Source organism: Gossypium raimondii, chromosome 5 (assembly GCF_025698545.1).
Source record: "Gossypium raimondii isolate GPD5lz chromosome 5, ASM2569854v1, whole genome shotgun sequence".
Lineage (NCBI taxonomy): Eukaryota > Viridiplantae > Streptophyta > Magnoliopsida > Malvales > Malvaceae > Gossypium > Gossypium raimondii.
In genome coordinates this window covers 18,723,051-18,746,221 of record NC_068569.1, presented here as the reverse complement: position 1 = coordinate 18,746,221, position 23,171 = coordinate 18,723,051, and the positions used below count along the sequence as shown (strand labels likewise).

The 23,171-nt window shown below is 33.6% G+C and overlaps 1 long non-coding RNA gene and 1 pseudogene across 1 annotated transcript; both read right to left on the bottom strand.

Annotated features, from left to right (window-relative positions):
• Window positions 1-229: 229 nt before the first annotated feature.
• Window positions 230-12,709, bottom strand: LOC105766849 (7-deoxyloganetin glucosyltransferase-like; annotated as a pseudogene).
• A 6,278-nt stretch (window positions 12,710-18,987) lies between these two features.
• On the bottom strand, window positions 18,988-21,161 carry LOC105785126 (uncharacterized). The gene is made up of 3 exons (XR_001130787.2): window positions 20,361-21,161; window positions 19,334-19,463; window positions 18,988-19,232 (listed from the first exon to the last, which is right to left on the bottom strand). It is a non-coding gene; the product is annotated as an uncharacterized LOC105785126 (long non-coding RNA).
• Between the last annotated feature and the right edge of the window lie 2,010 nt (window positions 21,162-23,171).

Below are 23,171 nucleotides of genomic sequence, written 5' to 3'. Positions count from 1 at the left end.
CAAATTTACTAGTTACCATAATTAATAATAATAACTATTAACCTAAAATGAATATTGGACCCAGTTTTTGCCCGCATAATGTATAATTCCTCTTAATATTTTTGGCTTTGGAAATATGCTACTTCTCCTTCTTGATACTTATGACAGTGCACTGTCCCTCAATTTTGTCATTTTAATATTTTCTTAGCAAGTTGAATATTAAAACCCTTAATTTATATCACCCGCCAAAAATCCGGAAAAAAATAACTATGTATAATAAGATGAATCTTTCATCTTTACAACTTTATCTACATATCATAACATGTTTCGAGTTATCTGTCTTCTCATGAAACATATAACACGGATAGACCATTCACGTCGTGACTTACAAAACTTGAAAGAATGAATGGATCAAAGCTTTAAGCCCAATAACATTAGGATGATCCAAAGTTTTCTTTGGATCTGATTGTCTCAATATTACTGGTCGTCTCAAATCCCTCCGAATGGTGCACTACTTTTGTTGTTGAAGAGGACATAGTTTGTTTGCGTCTTTTCCTATGTTTCTTGGGAAGGTAACAGCGTTTAAAATCTGAACAAAGCACACAGATTGATCAACATGTAAAATCTAAAAGTAGAGTGATTTAATCTAATGGACTAATGGAGCAAACCCTGGTTTATGATGTGGTTTAGATTATCATAAGATGATCCATCGGGAGTGTTGGTGGCCTCTTCGGCCATCTTCTTCCACTCTAAAGCTTTCTTCTTCATAGCTTTGCCCTTTTCTCCTTCCATTAACTCTCTAACGTGCCCAGCAACTTCATCTCTCTTAACATCACTGTTAATTTCCATGGCGATTCCCCATCGAGTGCAAGAGAACCAACAATTGGTTTGCTGGTCAGCAAAAAATGGCCACCATATCATTGGAACATCAAATGATATACTTTCAATGGTAGAGTTCCATCCGCTGTGTGTCAAGAATCCAACAACAGAAGGGTGGCTCAAAACTTGTTCTTGCGGACACCAACTTACCACTAAACCCGTCTTTCGTCACTGTCGAAAATTCTGGTGGTAGAATTGCAGTGTCTCCGGATACTAAATCAGGCCAAATAACCCACAAAATGAGTGGTTACTATTAGCCAACCCACAAGCGAATTCTGTGAGCTGATCAGGTGTCATCACACTGATGACACCAAAATTCACGTAAACCACAGAGTTGGGCTGTTTTGAGTCTAGCCATTCAAGACAGATGGGGTCTTCCTTCCATAGATTTGACCCAAGTTGTTTGCAATCGTTGTGGTGGACCTGATGGTTCAATAAAAGGTTAAGAGGACCAAGGGAGTAAACGGGAGGTAGCTTTGAGGAGGGTACACGTAGAACTTGATGCTCCAGGTCCTCAAATATATTCAAAATGATAGCCCTTTTCTATGAGTTGGCCAAAGTAGCAATAGCCCAAGAAAGCACTAGCGCTTGTAGTCCAAAAAATAACTTGAGGGACACCAAAGTCTTGAGCTGCATCGAGGGTGAAGCTCCTTGCACCATCGGAAACAATGCAAGAAAAAGTCGGAACGTCGGAGTCGGTGTTGAGTTTATGGACGAGTTTGTTGAAGTGAGGCAAGCAGGTTTTGGAAATGGAGTCGCAGAGAGATGGAACGTCTTGGGTGGCATCAACATCAACTGGAGGGAGACAATCGGAAATGGGTGTTGCACAAACGTCGACATTAAAATAATAGTAATGTAAATTATTCATTTATTTAAATCAGAAGATCAAACTGTTTTGTGTTGGAAAAGCGTTGGTCTGCTGTCTCCCAAGATACAACAACAAGATGAGTACAGTAATAACACGGCTGCGGTGATCAACGATGAAGAACTTTTGGTTGCACACGTCATGCGAGTGCGCCCCAACTCTGGCAGGTTTGGATTTGCACCTCCTTGTGCTCGAGGGAGAGCATTAGTTTAGTCATTCAATAACCATTAGATTGGTTTACATATATAAACATATTCCACACTTGATATTTATTGGACTAAACTTTTCATTTTTCTCAATATAATTCACAAGTGGCTTATTTTGAGCATCAATTTCTCATTCATATGATATAACGTTGTAAAGGTCTCATGGAGTAAAATATAAAATCATAATTTTATAATTCAAATCTCTACATTTACTAATGGAGAATATGACTCAAAACTTCTAAAAAATCTATATTTTCCAATAATATGGGTTCAAACGAAATGACGGGTGAGGATTTAGAGCACAGAGTCTTCTAGATTTAAGCAAACGTTTATGATTGAAATCTGTATTCACAAAGGTGATATGGAAACCATTGTGTTGAAGTAGCTTGGCAAGCTTCAGCATGGGGTTTATATGGCCTTGTGCAAGGAATGGAATACAAATTGCATGGGGCTTATTTCTCAACTCCAAATTCCCCTTTGTCAGGTCGAATAAAATATTTTTTTTTGTTGTTGTTTAACAGATGTCTTAAAAATATTTTATAAAATTTATTTTTAATGAAACATACATATATTTGAGATTTTCTTATCTTTTAATTGTTTAATTCAATTTATTTTATATCTATAATTTTATATTTTACATTGTTTTTGCATATATTAAAATATTTTATTAAATCCAAATTCATTACAATGTCATTTTTAGTTGCATGATTACTAAGTAAGTATTTTTATTTAAAATGTGATATCAACAAAATTGACAAAAAATTAATAATGTCAATAATTGGACTTGATTTTTAAACCTGAAAAATAAAGGGACTCAATTTTTAAAAATAAAAGTATAGAAACTAAATTGCAAATTTGTGAAGAGTACATAGAGACTTATGACATATTTTGACCTTTATACTACAAAACATTTATTATAAATATATTTATAATTGTAATAAATATTTATTATTGTTTTGGTGAATAATAAATATTTATTATAAAATATTAATATTGAATATTTTCAATAATATGTGATGAATATTATTTAAATTTATTATTTTAAAATTTATTATTAAATAAAATTGAAATATTTATTGAAATAATAATTTATTATATGACTACATATAAATAATTAAATAGGTATGTTAATATTTTAAATATTTTAAAATAAAATAAAAATTATTATTAATATAATAATATTAAGCTTGATTTAAGTTGATTTTTATATAAAAATAAAATTATCTATAGAGGAGCTTTTCTTCGGAAAATGACTTACGTTTTTCAAAAGAGTAAGTCATTTTACAGAAAAAAAAGTTATTTTTCGTTAATTAAACTATTTTCTGTGAAACAAACACAGGAAAATGCAGAAAATATTTTCTGTAAAACCTTTTACATCTAAACAAATGGACACTAATAAAAAGAGAAGAAAAATCTTAACTTAAAATAATAAGATATATGGAGATGGTAGGCAGATTGGGATGTTGATGAAATGGAGAGATTGAGCTTTGTTTTATGTAGTGCCATGCCATGGACAAATACGTAGTTGATTCAACCACGTATGGGAAACTATGTGGCGTTCTTAGGCGGCAATTATGCAGAGAACAATTTCATTTCGGACGCAAACTCTTGGTTGCAGCATACGCACCCTCACCTCTATCCGGTTACGCTTTTACCTTGTTTCTTCAAATATTTGTATAAATAATATCAAAATATCTTAATAAGATCATTATTCTGTTTATGGTCAGTAGAGATAAAAAAAAGCATGTTTAAAATGACGTCAAATATTTTTTTAATTATTTTTTATTTTATTACGCTCTAAAAGTAAATAACATTATCTCAAATTCATAGTCTTTTTTACTTCATTATTGACATTATCGAGGTACAAAATAATAATTCATTTTAATAATGCGATGACCTATGATTTTATCGTATCCTTTTCCGGTGAATCTTAGAAGCATGGAGAAGAAAAGAGTAAACTATTAAAATAGTCACTTCTTTTTTTTTTTTTTTTTACTTCAAGTTATATCTTAGTTATTTATATTTAAAATGTTACGTTTAGTCACTTACATTATCGTGTTGTAATATTTTAGTTATTGAGCGGTTAATTGCCTTTAACGGTGTAATGATAAGTTGACGTGGCATGTTAAATCGTCATTTCAAATAAAAATTTTAGATTAATTTATACAATCGGTCCCCATATATTTTCATTTGAGCAATTTACATTTTTTTATGTTTTTTTAACTTTCTTCTTCTTCTTTTTTTCCATTCTCTTCTACTTCTCCCTTTGTTTTCCTCCCGTAATCATTTTTTTAACGTAATTTTTCTATGTTTTTCATTTGTTAAAACTAGCCCCTATACTTTTTTTGAACAATTTAATTTTTTCGAGTGAGGCGAGCTTATGGACTAGTTTTAACAAATGAAAAATATAGAAAAACTACGTTAAAAGAAATGAAGAAAGGAGAAAAACAGAGGGAGAAGCAGAAAAGAATGGAAAAAAAAAAGAAAGTTAAAAGAACATAAAGGAAAAAAAATTAAATTGCTCAAAATGAAAAAAAATATAGTGATCAATTATAGAATTTAACCTAAAATTTTCGTTTAAAATGATTATTTAACGTGCTACGTCAGCTCACCGTTACACCGTTAACGATAATTAACAACTCAGTGACTAAAATATTACAACATGATAACATAAGTGATTACAACATAATATTTCAAAAGTAAAAAATTAAAATGTAACTCGACGCACAAAAGTGACTATTTTAACGGTAGAAGAAAAGAAAAAGGATTTTTTGAAGTAAATAATTGTACTTTTTTAGATATATTATTACATGATCACCGTCTGTTCTACGCAGAATTGGCAAAGCAAGAGATAAAAAAATGATTAGGATGGAATTAGTTATTGGGTTATATTTCCAAAAGAGGAAGGCAACACTTTATAGCTGTGTTTCATTCCTTCTCCATCAAAATGGGGTTTGAAACAGTGAATACAACCTTCTTACATCTTAAGTTGGATTTTCTTGCTCTGTCCAAAATATTAGGCCCCACTTTCCTTTTTTTTATTTGTTCGCTTTATAATAGTAATAATAATATTATAAATCTTATCCCATGCACATGGAAATCATAAATATATATCTAAAAATAATATATAATAAATAATGAAATGTATCGCTTAAAATTAATCAATAATAATACATGAAATATGTACGATATCATAATTAAAAGAATATTAAATTAAATTATTTATCATTATATTGTTATTAATTTATGAAATTAACTCAATCAAATAAAGTATTAATACTATTCGGACCAATTGAACCCTTTTACATTTTCAAACTTACCTCTCTTGATTTAAATAAAAACAAACAAACCAATTTATCTAAGTATCAAAATCATTAAATATTCATCTTAATTAATTTACATAGCTTAATTCTAATTTTGTCGATGATTTTACTATATTAAAAATTATGTGCAAACATATTTAATTATGTAATGATCACGTAATTTAATTTTCAGTTTAGACTCAATTATTAAATCTAATAGTATTTTTGACACTAAATAAAATCGAGTCATTACATTGTCTACTTTGGTTAAACATTGCATGTTACAATGTTTGCAGATGTTTTTTGATAGTTTCCATTTAGTTTTCAGGGGAGATGGGCTACTTTTGGGGTAAAATTTGTGAAGAAATATGTAACAATCTTAGCAAAGATGATTTATAAAATTTGTAAAATCCAAAATTACCCAATCACATTAGAGTAATAATGTATAATGTACATAAAAAATATATGTAACTTACTTAAATAACCGTATCAATATAAAAGAAATTAGCACTACTTAAATATAAATAATACCAAATTAATGTAAATAAAATTAGATGTGACTGAGTTATGAGTTATGACTCACATCACCCTTGGAGTTGACACTACAACATTAATTTGAACGTGCCAAATTCCCCTTCCTTGTAATTTTATACCCTGTATCTAGTTGGCTACATCTTTCCATATATAAAATATGTTGAATCCAGGATTTTAGTATTTTTAAAACTTCAAGGTTTTTTTTTTCATTTCTACATTAAAAAACCTTTAATTTAATATCGATTTATGATTGATGAAAGTTTTTTCTTTTTTTTTCAAAGTTACCATGCATATACATGAGTTAAATTTATTGACAAATAAATTAAAACATCAAACAATTTTCAAAGTATAATATTCTAGTAATTACTTTTATTTATATATTGTTTATGCAAAAAGTCCAATCATATAGTTAGAAAGCAATTTATATTGTTAATGATAAATAATAATATTACACATCATATTTTTATTATATCTATATAAGTCAAATTTATGATAATAATTATATTTAGAATTTTAAATTAAAAACGTAAAAAGTCTAAATTTATGAAATTAAGTATAATTTATTATTTAAATTTGTACTCCATAATTTAATACAAATAAATAATACGAATTAGTGAAATAGGCCTTTTTTTATTATTTACCGGAATGGTCCATTTTCCGAGAAATCGCGTCCACGTCAGCGCGATATCAGGGTACATGCCAGGACATCGCGCCCACGTCAGCAGGTCGTGCTAACGTGGGCGCGATGTCCTGCCACGTAGCACGTTCCTGGGGACGCGATTTTGACGTATTTTTCACGTTTGGTTTTTTTGGCTTTTAGGATTTAGGGTTCAGTCTTTTTAAGGTTTTTAGGTCCCGGAATAAATTATCTCGAGTTGACGTTTCTGGTCAAATTGTATAAAATCGCTTCTACCAGGATGCTATTTGAGAAGAAATTGTGAAATCGCGCCCTCGTAGACGCGATTTTGCTACAGTAGGTCATGTAAGAAATAATTTTTTTTGACGTTTCTGAGTAAATAGTATAAAATTGCTTCTACGAGGATGCTATTTGAGTAGAAATTGTGAAATTGCGCCTCGTGGACGCGATTTTGCTACAGTAGGTCATGTAAGAAATAATTTTTTTGACGTTTTTGAGCAAATAGTATAAAATCGCTTCTACCAGGATGCTATTTGAGAAGAAATTGTGAAATCGCGCCCTCGTAGACGCGATTTTGCTACAGTAGCAAGTTTGGGCTGAGGCTATAAATTAGGCAGAAAATGTTTTTAGAATGTATAAGTCATAGCAGAAACAATTTAGAGATGCTAAGAAAGTTAGAGTTTCAAAATGAGTGAACGTATTAGTGTTGTTATTTACTACGATGTTGAGGTTTGCCATACCGAGAATGGTGTTGTTTTTTTGTCGGAGAATACGGTGCAACTGTCATTTAACCAGAACATAGATTTGGTAGAACTTCGTAAAAGAATTAGGCGTAAAATCTTCGGAACAACGCTAATGAAAGTTCTGTCAATCACGTATCGATTTTGTTCTTGTGTTGATCCGGTGACATATGACTCGTTCGACATAAAAGGTGTTCGTAGCTTGGAGGCAATGGTGCACACTCATCTTGCTAGTGGAGCAGCTTATATTGAGTTATATGTACAATTTACGTCGCCAACTGATGTACTTCCGTCCGGTGTTCGAGATGTATACACGACCCCTGGCCGGCACTCGGTTAGCGGGTTACAAAATACGGAACAGCCCATGTTCGGTAGTGGTGTCGAATGCACATCTCCCGCAAGACACTCTGTCGGTAGATGGGACATATACGTCGGTGGCTCGACGTTTGATGTTGGAAATACGTACTGGGGAACTGCATCAAGTTCTAGTGGATGGCAATCTACATCCAATTGGGGACGTTATCAAATGTTGAGAAGAAGGGATGACGTACTACCTACGACGTCAACCGGTGAGGGGACGTCGTACGCTGCAGATGATTGTGGGTTAGAAGATGACTCTGATGTGGATCCACCTCGAGAGCCCGGGCCGGATAGTGTAGAAGTGGGATTATTTTCTGAACCGGAGCCTATTCCAACAGAAGGTGAAGATGCTGAAATGAGTTCAGATGATGAAGAAAATCCACGATTTAGAGCATACTCACCTCCAGCCCACATGCATAATGTCGATCTGTCAGTAGATGATGCGTTAGAGTTTCCAGATCTACCACACCGGTTGCGCGATCGTACAAGTTCGGGGGTAGATTTCGGTGAACTTGAAGTTGGTAATCAGTTTACCAACAAGGATAGTTTTATTAGAGCTTTGAAACAGCATAGCATCAAAAACGACGTTAATTACCACGTCGTTAAATCAAAATCTGATAAGTTTGAGGCGAAGTGTGCAGTGTAAGACGGCACATGTTCATGGAAAATCGTCGCCTCGTTAAGGAAAAGGACAGGGTTGTGGGAGATAAAAAAGTACAAAGGTCCACATACATGTGCTGCAGGTACATGATTGAATTTATCTGAACAATAATTTTATTTTGCAATGTTGAATTATTTAATGTACTCCCTCTGTAAGTGTTTCACAAGATCATCCCAAAATGGATTCAGCTATGTTAGCTAGCTTGATACTGCCCACGATAAAAGCAGATCCTAGGACTTCAGTGCCGGTGATAATTGCCAATATCCGTAGCCAAATGGGGTACACGCCCTCTTACCGCAAGGCTTGGATAGCTAAGCAAAAGGCGTTGGAGAAGATGCATAGTGGGTGGGACGCCTCATATAATGAAATATGGCAGTGGTGTCAGGTGCTAGATAGATACATCCCAGGTGCCATCACAGACCTTGAAACGAAACATGCGTACTACAACGGCCGATTGCTACGTGGATGCCAAGTGTTCAAACGGCTATTTTGAACCTTTAAGTAATGCCGAGACGCATTTCCATACTACAAGTCGTTGGTACAAATTGACGGTACCTTCATGTTCGGTAGGTATACTCATTGGCTATTGGTTGCAGTGGTACAGGACGACGGTGGGAGAATTCTTCCAATTGCATTTGCAATAACACCGGGGAAGTCATCTGATGACTGAGATTTCTTTCTCTCTAGGTTAAGGAGGCATGTCTGCCCCCAACCTGATATCTGTGTTATTTCAGATCGGAGCGCCGGTATACTAGCTGCATTTGATTGAGAGGGAAGCTTGTGGCAGCGTACACACCATAGATATTGCCTAAGACACGTTGCTTCGAACTACTACAGGCAGTATCTATCTAAGAGCGAACGACGACAAGTGGCCAACATTGGTATTTAGTTTATAACTGTATTATTTCGTTTGTCAATTTGAATTAGTTTTATTGGTAGAAGTGGTATAAAATTTTCGCTATTATCTTATATTGGCAGGGTATGAAATAAATAAAGATCGTTTTCAGGAGATGTTGGCAATTTTACGATCCCAAAACGGAGAAGGGGCGGACTACCTTTGTAACATACGTTTCGAACAGTGGACACAAGCATACGACGGAGGCCTACGATATGGCCATATGACGTCGAACCTGGCTGAATGCATAAATTCTATTCTTAAAGGAACGCGCCATCTACTGATAACATCGGTTGTGCGAGAGACATATTTCATTTACGGCGCTATTTCCAAAGTTAACAAGAACTTATGCGAGCGATGTAGGGTGGCCATGTATGGTGCAGTAAGGTAGTTCAAGAAATTAACAAGGCGAAGGCGATGGCAAACATCATGCACGCAGTGTGTCACGATCGAGACAATTTATGGTTTCGCGTGACGGAGTTTAACAGACCGCACCAAGGTGTTGTTAGCGGGTAGTATCGTGTACACTTGCGAAACAGGACTTGTGACTGTGGGAAGTTTGACACACTTCGTTATCCATGCGCTCATGTTATTGCAGCTTGTCAGAAACTCCGGCTGGATCCGATGAGTTATGTGGACGAAGTGCACAAACTAAAAAACATGTACAACATATGGAGACACGTTTTCCCACCGGTCCCAGATGAACGTAAGTGACCGCCCGTATCTCTTGCTCTTTTTAAGCTGTTACCGGATAGAGAATTGTGTCGCAAACCAAAGGGTCAACCTTGCTCCACTAGAATACGGAACAATATGGATATCCGAGAAATAGCCAGTCAACAGAAGTTGTGCGGATGGTGTAGGAACCCAGGCCATACAAGTCGATCATGCCCTAATCGCAATAGCTGAATGTAATTTTAGAAAAAATAATATTTTCTTCAATTAGTAATTGATAATTGTATTAATTGTTAGTAAAATTATCAAATTATGTAAAATTATTTAATTGTTAGTTCCAGACAAAATATTTTACCAAATCTAACATTATGTAAAAGTATGTAAAATTATTAAGCCAAAACATTTTACCAAATCTAACATTATGTAAAAGTATGTAAAATTATTAAGCCAAAAATTTTTGTTAATGGTTAGTTATATTATCAAAATATGTAAAATTATTTGATTGTTAGTTCAGCATAAAACATTTTACCAAATCTAACATTATGTAAAATTATATAAAATTATTAAGCCAAAAATTTTTGTTAATGGTTAGTAATATTATCAAAATATGTAAAATTATTAAGTCCAAAATTGTGTTAATGATTAGTAAAATTATCAAATTATTTAAATTTATTAAGTCCAAAATTTGTGTTAATGGTTAGGTTTTTAATTAAATTAGTTTAGGGTTAGGGTTTTAATTAAATTATGTTAGTGTTAGGGTTTTTAATTAAGTTAGTTAATTGTTAGTAAAATTAAATTAGGGTTTTTAATTAAATTAGTTTAGGGTTAGGGTTTTAATTAAATTAGGTTAGGGTTAGGTTAGGGTTTTTAATTAAGTTAGTTAATTGTTAGTAAAATAAAATTAGGGTTTTTAATTAAATTAGTTTAGGGTTAGGGTTTTTAATTAAATTAGGTTTGGGTTTGGGTTTTAATTAAATTAGTTAATTGTTAGTAAAATTAAATTAGGGTTTTTAATTAAATTAGGTTAGGGTTAGGGTTTTTAATTAAATTAGGTTAGGGTTAGGGTTTTTAATTAAGTTAGTTAATTGTGTTAGTAAAATTAAATTAGGGTTTTTATGACCTCAAATAGAACTTCTATTTTATTATATCAAATAATATCAAAATAACTCGAAAAAATTTGTATGTCTATTATATCAATGTCTATGGCCGGGGGATTTGGTTCCACATGGCGGCCGTCGACGGTTACGCACTGGATTCCTCCTTCCTCTAGCTTCCGGGGCGATTGTTCTTCCTCCGGTGGTGATTGTGGTTCTTCCGGTTCGGTATCTGGTTGTTGGACTTGGGACGATAATCCACCTTCAAAGAATAGTGTATGTGGAGGTGTTTGCATCATGAACGACGACGGTGTTTGAAAGCCATACGTTGCTGGCGATTGGTAAAAAGGAGAGCTCCCCGAAGGCATGTGTGATCCCTCCTACGCCGCTGGCCTAGATATCGACGGTCCGCTCAGCATCACAGGAAATGGTCCTGAACCGGGCATTTGGCTCCAACTTGCCATAGTATTCGAAAAAGGATACATGTAAGGGTTAGGGTACATATAAGGGCTAAGAAAAACACCTGGCATCATAGGGAAAGGCGGTTGCGTGGGTATCATCTGTTGAATTGCTGCGTCAGGTGACTTCGCCGGTGCTCTTGTTGGGGTCGGTGATTGCATGGCCGCTGATGATGAGCCGGGTGACCGTCTGGGCCTCGTTGAGGGGCTACCTTTGTAGTCTTCTCGTCTTGGATTTAGAGGCCCGCGCCTTTCCCTTTCGATACGTATTTGCCGCTGCCTCTCCTCTGGCGTAAGTAAATACGGCTTGCCATCGATCCTAAACCATGGCATGTATTCTGGAACGCACGCTAACTCCGGAACGATGATTTGTTCCCGAGTATGTAGATATTCATGTCGATTTTCCCACATTTCCATGTACTCGGACCAGTATCTAGGTCAATCCGTACCTAATAGTCGAATGTCGATTTTGTGGTGCTCGTCAAACTCCTCAGGGTCCGCAGGAATCGGTTGTCTACATCCAAACTGTCGTAGCACTCTGTCTGTCTGGTGAGGGTCCACGGTTGCATAGTTGATCAACACCACTTTTACGTGCCAAACGTTCAGATTTTGTAAAAACTCTTCCGGGATTACTGCCCGAATTGCCGGATCCTCGTATGGTGTCTATTGAAACTATATAAACATGATAGAAATATTAGTTATATACATAATATTAAATACTAAATACTAAATATCAATCGACTAGCGAATGTATGGAAATATCTATTTGCAATAATACTTACTTCTGCTTCCGACAGTTGGTCCAATAGAAGCCGTATATCTTCAAGTTCAGACGGTAATCCACGATAACTTGTCGGATGGTTCCACCTAATTAAATAAATTTTTAGCATAAGTTTATTCTTACAAAATCTATATAATAATTCCAAAATGTAATATAAAATTCACCTCGTTACGAGTGGGAATGTATATGGGTGGTTCACTCGATGACGTAGAAATGGAAAGCGAAACCGTGCCCATGATTGCAGTAGTGACAGGTAACCTCCGATGTTTGCTCTCCTCAGTCGCGTCGCCCCGTACATCTCCCGATATACTGTTGCCAAGATGGTAGACCCCCAACTAAATTCACCGGCTCTTCTAAAATCAACGAGTTTTAGCAGCCACCTTAGATGTACACGGCTCCGTGACGTGTCGGGCATCAGTTAACCTCCAATTACTTGAAGAATGAATGATCGAGCACATCGAATTCTTTCAATTTCGGTTGAATTTGCATTCTGATCGGGGAAGGTGGCACGTAACCAGCCCATCTCGACCTTACCTCCATCCATTTTTTCCGGAATAGCACCCAATAGCTCGTAGCACACCGCCTCCCAATTGCTAGATTGGATGAACCGTGTTGGGTCCCGCCCACCAAGCAATGCCAATCGCATGTCGACATCTTCTAGAGTGATAGTGCACTCTCCACATGAAAGATGAAATGTGTGCGTCTCGGGTCTCCACCTCTCGATCAACGCACTAATCAGTTTCGGGTCCAACTTGCATCCCCGGCCTACCGTCGCCACGTGCCAAAAAACTCGCTTCCCGCAGGTAGTTCTCTACTAATGGTGATGGAGGAGCTTGCATATTCTGGATATTGCATTCCAATACCCGATCTTCAGACTTTTACAACAAATAATAAATTAATAATTATCTAAAAATACATAAATAAAAAAATCTTAAATAATAATTAAAAATTAAATTTAATACTTACCATTTTCATTTGCTCTACCGATATGTGATTCCTATCAAGACGAATCAATGATCCTGCCATTGATGAAAATATAAAAAAATTTAAAATTATTTTAAAAATGAAATTGAGGGGAAATTGAAATTAAATATGGATTTGAGAGAATTTTCGAAGGAAATTGAGGGGCAATTGAAATTAAATATGCGTTTCAGAGAATTTTGGAAGGAAATTGAGAGGATTAGAGAGGAAATATTAGATAGAATTTGTTTGTGAAAAAAATAAAGAGGTGGGGGTATTTATAGTTTTTTTTTTACCGTTGGGGGGGCAACGGTCAAATTTTTTACTGTTGGGGTACTGTTCACGCACGGAGGACATCGCGTCACGTCGGTAGCGACTGGCCGACGTGGAAGGAAATCGCGTCCTTGAGGGCGCGATTTACTTCATCGTCGGCAGGTCGCTACCGACGTGGACGCGATGTCCTGACATGTACCCTGACATCGCGCTGACGTGAACGCGATTTCCCAGAAAATGGACTATTGCGGTAAATAATCAAAAAATCGGCCCATTTCGATAAATTTTGAAAAAACCCGGCTTTTATTGGTAATTTCCCCACATCTTTTCATATATAAAATATGTTGAATCCAGGATTTTAGTATTTTTAAAACTTCAAGGTTTTTTTTCATTTCTACATTAAAAACCTTTAATTTAATATCGATTTATGATTGATGAAAGTTTTTTCTTTTTTTTTCAAAGTTACCATGCATATACATGAGTTAAATTTATTGACAAATAAATTAAAACATCAAACAATTTTCAAAGTATAATATTCTAGTAATTACTTTTATTTATATATTGTTTATGCAAAAAGTCCAATCATATAGTTAGAAAGCAATTTATATTGTTAATGATAAATAATAATATTACACATCATATTTTTATTATATCTATATAAGTCAAATTTATGATAATAATTATATTTAGAATTTTAAATTAAAACGTAAAAGTCTAAATTTATGAAATTAAGTATAATTTATTATTTAAATTTGTACTCCATAATTTAATACAAATAAATAATACGAACGGAATTTTATTAGTGATAATGTTATATTAATTTTGTAAGGGAAAAATAATATAATCTTATCAATACTTAGATATTTCTTTTGAATCAAACAAGTAAAGTAGGCTTTGATTTTAAGCTCTAGGTTGTCATGAGGCTAGACCTTTCGTCTCGCAATCCGTGCGGCCTTAGGCGATCCGTTCGTCCAAACTCGCCCAAGTCAGCCTTAACTCCCAAAAGTGAGGATTCTTTTAGAACTCCTCACAGGCACCAATTGAAGAGCGGAAGCGATTTATGCCAAAAGAAGAACAACAAAGAACAACAGAAAGCCACAGAAAAGAATGCACACAAGGTGTTTGAGTAAATGCTCTCTATATCTCTTATTCACAAAGAATAATGAAACAATGAATGGAGTGAGTACAAATGAGGGGGAGGCTCCCTATTTATAGTTGAGCTCCCCTACAACCGACGGTCAAGATACATTTACATCGACGGATGAGATTTAATCATATCCCTTAATTTTAGGGATTTACAAGATAAGCCTTATCAAATCTAATCTAATCTTTACAAGATATGATTCCCTCTATCTTCTAAGATTAGTTACCATATTAGCCTAAGTTGTCATCTCTTCATTATCGAGCCAACCAGGCTTCAATCTGACAGGCTTGCCCAATAGCTCTTTGAATCGGGCCAGTTCTTGTGGGCCAAATGATCCCTTTAATACCCAATTTTAGCCCGGACTCACATATGGAAACATAATCTTCGAGGATATGCAATCTTAGATATGATATATGCAATCTTAGATATGATATGTAATCTTAGAAGATATGATTTTGTAATCTTAGAGATTTAATTTGTAGATACCCTTTAATCTTCGCCGTTGATGTAATTGATTTATACCGTTGGATTTAGGGAGGCTCAGCTATAAATGGAGGCCTCTCCCTTCATTGTAAAAAAAAAAAGAGAATCAATAAAAAAGGGAGAACGATTGGCAGTTTTTTAAAGGTAGCTTACTGTTTTTTTTCTTTTTCGATTACTTTTTTCTTATTTACGATTTTAAAAAAGGGAGAAGGTGATACCACTGCGAATTTTATTTATTTATTTTATTTAGCCCTAATAAAGTGACGCGTTTCAAAGGACGGAGATATTTTCCCATTCGGGCCCTATGAGTTATTCGTGCCTTTTAATTGGGCCCTTCTTTTTTTTTAATTCTGTTGATTTTCAATTTAATCCTTAATATTTCATTTTAAGTTTTTAGTCTATTTTATTAATTTTGTTATTATTATTTTTATTATTATATTATATATTATTATTATACCTACATATATGTGCGCATATGCATGTTAATATATATACATTTATATTTTAAATGTTTTAGTATATATACATATTATATACATACTTTATTATTATTTTATTTTCATAATTTTTATACATATATATACACATTTATATTTCATAATATTTATACGCTTGCCCATATTCTATGATTTTTATATGTTTATACATTTTGTAATATATACACATGTATTTATACTCCATTCAAAGCTTATTATAAATATTTTCCACGTTTTTATATTATACTTATATATTTCATTTTTTGTAAATGCATGAATATATTTTATATATATATATATTTATATTTTCCTTGTTTTCATAAATGCATTATGTATTTTATATATATAAGTTTTATAACCCAAAATTTTATGAGTAAATTATCTTTATGTCTTTTATTCTTCATAGTTTCAAATGTATATATATTTTGTACCTTTTTCTCTTTATATTTTTTGTTTATTTCCTTCATTTGCTTATTGATTTATGTTTTCATTTATATTCATTTGATATTTTACATGTCGTTGTTTATGTACATTAATTTCGTTTATTTCTATGTCATTGTTGTATTTATTATTACATTTTATATTTAATGTAGCATCACATCATTTTTTTAATTTTAAAATTTTCAAAATTGAGATAACACTCATATTTAGGATTTTCAAGGAAATTGAGCCCTAACGTATTGAGTTCCAATTTTCTTCGTTAAATCCAACGATCGAGGGTTGCTCATTAATAAAAAATATATAAAATAAAAAGCTTGTTGTTGGGGAGTTAAATATGTTGTATCCTAACGTATTGGATGTGACGTATTGATTTCTCGAGAAAAAGATTTTTTGAAAAAAAAAATAATAAAGGAAATATTTCAAGTTTGGGATTTTGAGGAATTGTGCCCTAACGTATTGGGCCGCGTTTTCTTAAATCTTAAACAAATGAATATTCTTTTAAATCTTTATTACACGAGTTTTAGGCTAATTCATTTTTGAGGAAATTAGAATGTTGTGCCCTAACGCATTGGGTATGACATTTTCTTTCTCTGAAATGATAAGGGTCTTAATAAGTAACGTTTTTAAGTTTTTGTTAAAGATTATATTTTTCAAATTTTCAACATTAAGACACTAATTAATTAATTAGGTACCAATTTTGGGCGTTACGAGGGTGCTAATCCTTCATCGTACGTAACCGACTCCCGGATCCATTTTTCTAAAACTCGTAGACCAAAACCGTTTTTTAGGTGATCTAATCACACCTCAATAAAAGATTGGTAGCGACTACCAATTTTCATTTTTTAAAGTCAACAACCTAAAATTTTTGTTTTTCAAAAAAATGGTTTCGACAATCCCCATCTAAGCAATAGACCTCCATTGGATGCATTTGGTGCGATGTTCACGGGCTTTGAACTTCGGCCCGTGACACTAGGTGTGCATAGAAGTTGGATAATTTTTTCGAGATTCCTATAAGACGAGCCATCAGAATTGACAACCGTCGCCTCTGTTTTTCTCTCCCATTCTATAGCTTTCTTATTCATATATTTACCCTTTTCTCCTTTGATTAGCTCTCTAATAAGGCTCTCTACTTCATCCCTCTTAACATTATTGTCGATTTCCATGTTGATTCCCCATTTAGTACACGAATACCAACAGTTAGTTTGTTGCTCCGCGAAAAACAGAAAAACATGTCATGGGGATGCCGCCGAATATGTTTTCAATCGTGGAATTCCATCCGCTATGCGTTAAGAATCCTCCAACCTAAGGGTGGTTCAGGACTTGTTCTTGTGGGCACCATGTTGTCAACATGCCTCTATCTTTGGTCTCCGCTACGAACTCTATCGGCACAACTGCTAATTAATCACCGAAAAGATCGGGTCTAATGACCCACAGAAAAGGTTGTTTTCTGTTTGCTAGCCGCCAAGCAAATTCGGTTAGTTGATCAGCTATCATCATAGTGATGCTTCTGAAATTCGTGTAAACAACAGAGTTGGGCTCTCTGGAGTCTAACCATTGGAGGCACTCGAGCTCTTCTTTCCAAAGATTCGATCCTATTTGTTTCAACTCACTATCATCCACATGGTGATTCAAAACAAGATGCAAAGGATGTAACAGCTCGATTTTCAGTAGTGACAGAACAGTGGTTTCGAGAGCACAAATTTCTGTCGTATTGACTCATAAATTTTATTTTTAAAATATTTATAGAGTCACTAGAGTCGTATTAAAATTTGGTTCGGGAATTTTATCGTTTAGATAGTTAATTAAAGAAAAATGACTAAACTGAAAAAGGTGCAAAAGTTAGTAATTATTACAATTAGGTGATCAATTTGATTAGTTAGTAGTTGAGGATGGACTTAAGTAGCAATTACACCACGATTAATGTGTGGGACGACAATTAAAATTAAAAATGAAAGAAAATTTAATGATAATGGCAAAATGGTAAATTTGTTAAAATTAAAATTAAACAAATGGAATCAAAAGCCAAAATTCTTCATTTTTCTCTTCTTCTTGGCCGAAACTCACCATTGATGCCCTAGGAAGCTTTGTTCATCATTTTTCCTTGCATGGTATGGAAATTGATCCATTTTCTTGTAATTTTTATGTTTTTGAGATCGTTGTAACTAGGTCCTGCTAGCCAGTACCTTTGTTTTCGATTCTATTAAAATTTTGAAAGTTTCCACTGATGAATATTGAATTTTTTTATGAATACCATGTATTTGAATTATTACAATAAGGTCCGCAGGATTTAAGTAGACGTTTGTGGTTAAACTCGGTGTTGACAAAGGTGATATAAAAGCCCTTCTGTTGAAGTATTTTGGCTAGCTTTAGCATGGGATTGATATGGCCTTGAGCAGGGAAATAAATGCATATTGCATGATGCCTATAACCCAAGGAACCCACACTACACCAAAACAAGCTTTTAACGGCGCTTTTTAAGGCCTTTAGCGGCGCTTTTTAGCGCCTCTAAAAGTATTTACGGCGCTTTATTAAGCGCCGAAAAAAACGCCGTTGACGACATCGTCCCTAACTTTAGCGGCGCTTTTCCCACAAATGCCGCTAAAGACCAAGATCTTTAGCGGCGCATTTCCTACAAACGCCGCTAAAGACAATGACCTTTAGCGGCGTTTTTTTCACAAACGCCGCTAAAGACCAAGACCTCTAGCGGCGCTTTTCCCTCAAACGCCGCTAAAAACCAAGACCTTTAGCGGCGCTTTTTCCTGAAGCGCTGCTAAAAAACAAGACCTTTAGCGACACTTTCTCCAAAAACGCCACTAAAGGTCACGAAAAATAAAAAAATTTATAGAAACGCCACTCCATTCTTTAGATTTGCTCCATTCCTATCCTGAATTATTATAAAAACGTCAATCCCTTTATTTGTTTAAACAAATCCTTTAAAACTGTTATCAGTACATACATCAGTCTTTGGTTAAAGATTGCAGCAACAACAAAAGTGAGATTCCACCAAGTAAGAAATGTATAATTTAATTTGAAGACGTATTAAAATTGAAATTCATGAACAAGAAGATAAATGTTTTTCACTATATCTCATGCAACAAGTCAAATTGCCTTTTTTTATATAACATTCCTAAAAAAATTTGAAACTAGTTCATATCAACTTGCTCAAGTTGAATCTATAAATTGCAGATCAACACCTTATTTGAACTTACAATTCTAGGAAAGCATAAAATGTAGTTCCATGAGCATGCATTTAAAGTAGCAAAAAAAAAAGTTACTGATTACAATGACAGTCCAAGCTCCAAATCTAGCTCTTGTGTGTCACTTGATTCTGAATTTTGACTGCTCAATCCCAATGAGTTGCTGAGATGTTTCTTGCTCCTTGAGTGTGAATCCTATAAGAATGTAAGGAACTAAAACAAGTTAAATTTTAAAACACAATCATCACATATCACATAAACTAAAAAAAGGAAGGGACTTACTTGTATGTAGCAACCTCAACATGTAGGTTTAAAAGTTGTGGTCATGTTTGGTTATGCAAAATGTTGGGTGTCTAAGAAGCAACTGCTTGGCTGGGAATCACTATATCTGATGTTTTCCCTTTGATCGTATTCTCCAACCCCCATCTGTAATAATATATAATTGTAGTACTTGATTTCATTAGTATAGTTATTGATGCATAAAGAAATGTGAGAGGTGACAATGGAAAGTAGCACTTTAACACTTCAATTTATAGCGATAAAACATCTCAATTTGCAGCAACTAAACACTTCAATTTGCAGCACTTAAACACTTCAATTTGCAGCACTTAAACATATCAATTAACAACATTTATACACCTCAATTACAGCAATAAAACATCTCAATTTCCAGCAACTAAATACTTCAATTTGCAGCACTTAAACATATCAATTAACAACATTTATACACCTCAATTACAGCGATAAAACATCTCAATTTTCAGCAACTAAATACTTCAATTTGCAGCACTATCAAATTTCGGCATCAACTGACATTGTCCCAACATCCAAAACAAACTTAAAGAAGTATATAATTATCATCTAAAAGAAAATATTCATCAAAATATCTACCTCTCTCAACTCCTACCCTTAACAAAATTTTGACTTGGGATGGTGGAGTGATCTGTTTTGATAGTTGGAGAATTTACTAAAATGATTAATTATATAAGGATAATTATTTATAGTAAAATTTATTAATTTTATAATTATACATTTGATTAAAGAGTGATTTAATAAAAAAGTACATAAAAGGCGCAGAATCTATCAATAATTAAAACTTTTATTCTCTTTATTTGGCACAATACAATATAAAAAGCATATATAAATATATGAATGTAGAGGCATATGTAAAAAGCATATATAAATATATGTATGTCACAGAAACTATATTCATTTATGTAGAGGCAAGTCTTTAATATATAACTATGGAATCATCAAGAAATGCTTCTATTTTCTTGGAAAAAAAATAAGTATCAAACTTCCAGAAGTTAGATAATTGCTTACTCGGGACCATCGAAACCCATATTCTTTCCCAAAGCTCCATTATACTTCACCACAACAAGCTTATCCAAAAGCTGCTTAGATTCAGTAATATCTGCTTCAAGACAGAAAGAATCCAAACAAATTATACAAGCTGAACTCTAATGTACTGTTAGATTTCCTAAACTGGATGGTATTGGACCTTCAAAAGAGTTCCCTTGAAATCTCCTATATAAACATTAGGGAGTCTTTCTTACACAGTTCGCAGTTCTTTAAGTTTAGCAAATGTTGAGGGGATCTCACCACTTAATGCACAACTGTTAATGTATCTGCCAAATTCATAAACCAATTGTTGTTATAATTTCAAAGGCGACTTGTAAAGACAATCACGTACAGCCCCTACAAAGAACTAAAGAAAGTTAGAACTTACAATTCTCCAAGTTCGTATAGAGGAAGTGCAACGGAAATTTACAAATGAAAATAAATATGTTACTTTATTTTAGCATCAAAAAAGAAATAGTTTTTCATTTAGTAAATGGTTGGCCGGCCAAGATTTCTCATCCCCTCTTATCTCTAATCCCTCATCAAAGCTTTTCCTATATGATAATAAAAGAAACAGCGCTGGTTCATTTTTTTCTTCTTCTCAACGATTACATTCACCCAAAATCTGTCAAAGTTTTTCTTAATGGTTGAATAAAAAAACCCAGCAACAACAGAAAAATGCCGTGAAACCATGTAGAAAAAGAATCCACAGATCTCGAAAATTGGAGACATATAGAGAGAAATCAGATAAAGTGAACTAAGAAACCAACAGAGCCCCAACTTCATGCTGTTTACATACACACAAACCAAATGCAACAAAGGCAGAGGATGTAGCAGTCAAACAGTATTGGTGGTATTTACTTTGTTATTTATTTAATTTAGAAATTGGTGGAGTGGATTTGATTCGGTTGAAATGAATAGAGGGGAAAAAACTCATCCATGAAACAAAACAAAAAGAAAAGAAAGCCTTTTACATACCGTTGAGAAATAAAATTTGGTAACTGATGAAATTGAAAGATGAAGTGTATCCAGAAATGCAACAAATTTTGGGTTCGAGTTGAATCCTTCTCTTGGCCCAGAGAGAACGTAAAAGAGTTTTACTTTTCAAACTTTTCAAACTTATGTTACTTTTCAAACTCATAATAAAAATGAGTCTTGCACGATATGTGAGAAAAAAATGACAAGTAAGAGGCGTTTTTGGTAGAATAAATGAAAGGGAGATGAAGACGAAGAGAAGCAAGAGAGGTAAACCCGGTATAGATGGCAAATACAAAACTGGGAACAAACTTACGAGAGCTGGAGAACCAAGTTCCACCGTAAATAACTTCGCTTCTATACGAAGGAATATGAATAGCTTCCTTTGAAGTAGATTTGTTACCATGAATTTTAAGCAATAACTTGTTACCAGCAGCAATGAGAACAGCAGTAACTTGCATCGTCGATTTCTAGCTTCTTCTGGCATCGTCGATTTCTAGCTAAAATATAAGAGAGAAAAAAGAGGAAAAATGGAACAGAAATAAAAGCAATAGGGATCTAAGTAATGAACACAACAAGATGAAATACACACACAAATAAACTAACAAAATAAAAATATTAAGTCTCATATATTTTCCAGGGAAACAAACGGTAGAACTCGTAAGTAGATTGGATAGTTTTTGTGCTGAATCGTCTTTGGTACCTCCATTTTCCTCTTCTTTTTTTCTTTTTGTTTGCAAAGTTAGGGGTTTTAGGGGGGAAATTTGGGAAAAATCAGCGCCAAATTTTTTTCTAGGTACAATGAATTTTGTGGCGTTTTAAGAAAAGCCACTATTGCTTATTTATAGCGCCGCAAAATTTTTTCATTTTGAACAAAATGACGCCGTTTTGCTATTCTAATTTTTTTTATTTTTTTATAAATTGATTTATTCTGCTATTGCTTACCTTTAGCGGCGCTTCTTTAAAAACGCCGCAAATTTTTTTCATTTTCAACAAAACGACGCCTTTTTGCTATTCTAATTTTTTTTATTTTTTTTATAAATTGATTTATTCTTTGCGGCGTTTTTATAGAAAACGCCGCTATTGCTTACCTTTAGCGGCGCTTCTTATAAAATGCCGTAAAATTTTTTCATTTTAAACAAAACGATGCCGTTTTGCTATTCTAAATTTTTTTTATTTTTTTAATAAATTGATTTATTCTTTGCGGCGTTTTTATGGAAAACGCCGCTATTGTTATTTTTTAGCGGCGCTTCTTACAAAACGCATAAAATTTTTTTCATTTTGAACAAAACGACGCCGTTTTGCTATTCTAAATTTTTTTTTATTTTTTTAATAAATTGATTTATTCTTTGCGGCGTTTTTATGGAAAACGCCGCTATTGCTTACCTTTAGCGGCGCTTCTTATAAAATGCCGCAAATTTTTTTCATTTTAAACAAAATGACGCCGTTTTGCTATTCTAAAATTTTTTTATTTTTTTAATAAATTGATTTATTCTTTGCGGCGTTTTTATGGAAAACGCCGCTATTGCTTACTTTTAGCGGCGCTTCTTATAAAACGCCGTAAAATTTTTTCATTTTCAACAAAACGACGCCGTTTTGCAATTCTAAATTTTTTTTATTTTTTTAATAAATTGATTTATTCTTTGCATTGCTTACATTTAGCGGCGCTTCTTATAAAACGCCGCAAAATTTTTTCATTTTCAACAAAACGACGCCGTTTTGCTATTCTAAATTTTTTTATTTTTTAATAAATTGATTTATTTTTTTATTTCATTTTGAACAAAATGACACCGTTTTGCTATGCTAAAAATTTTTATT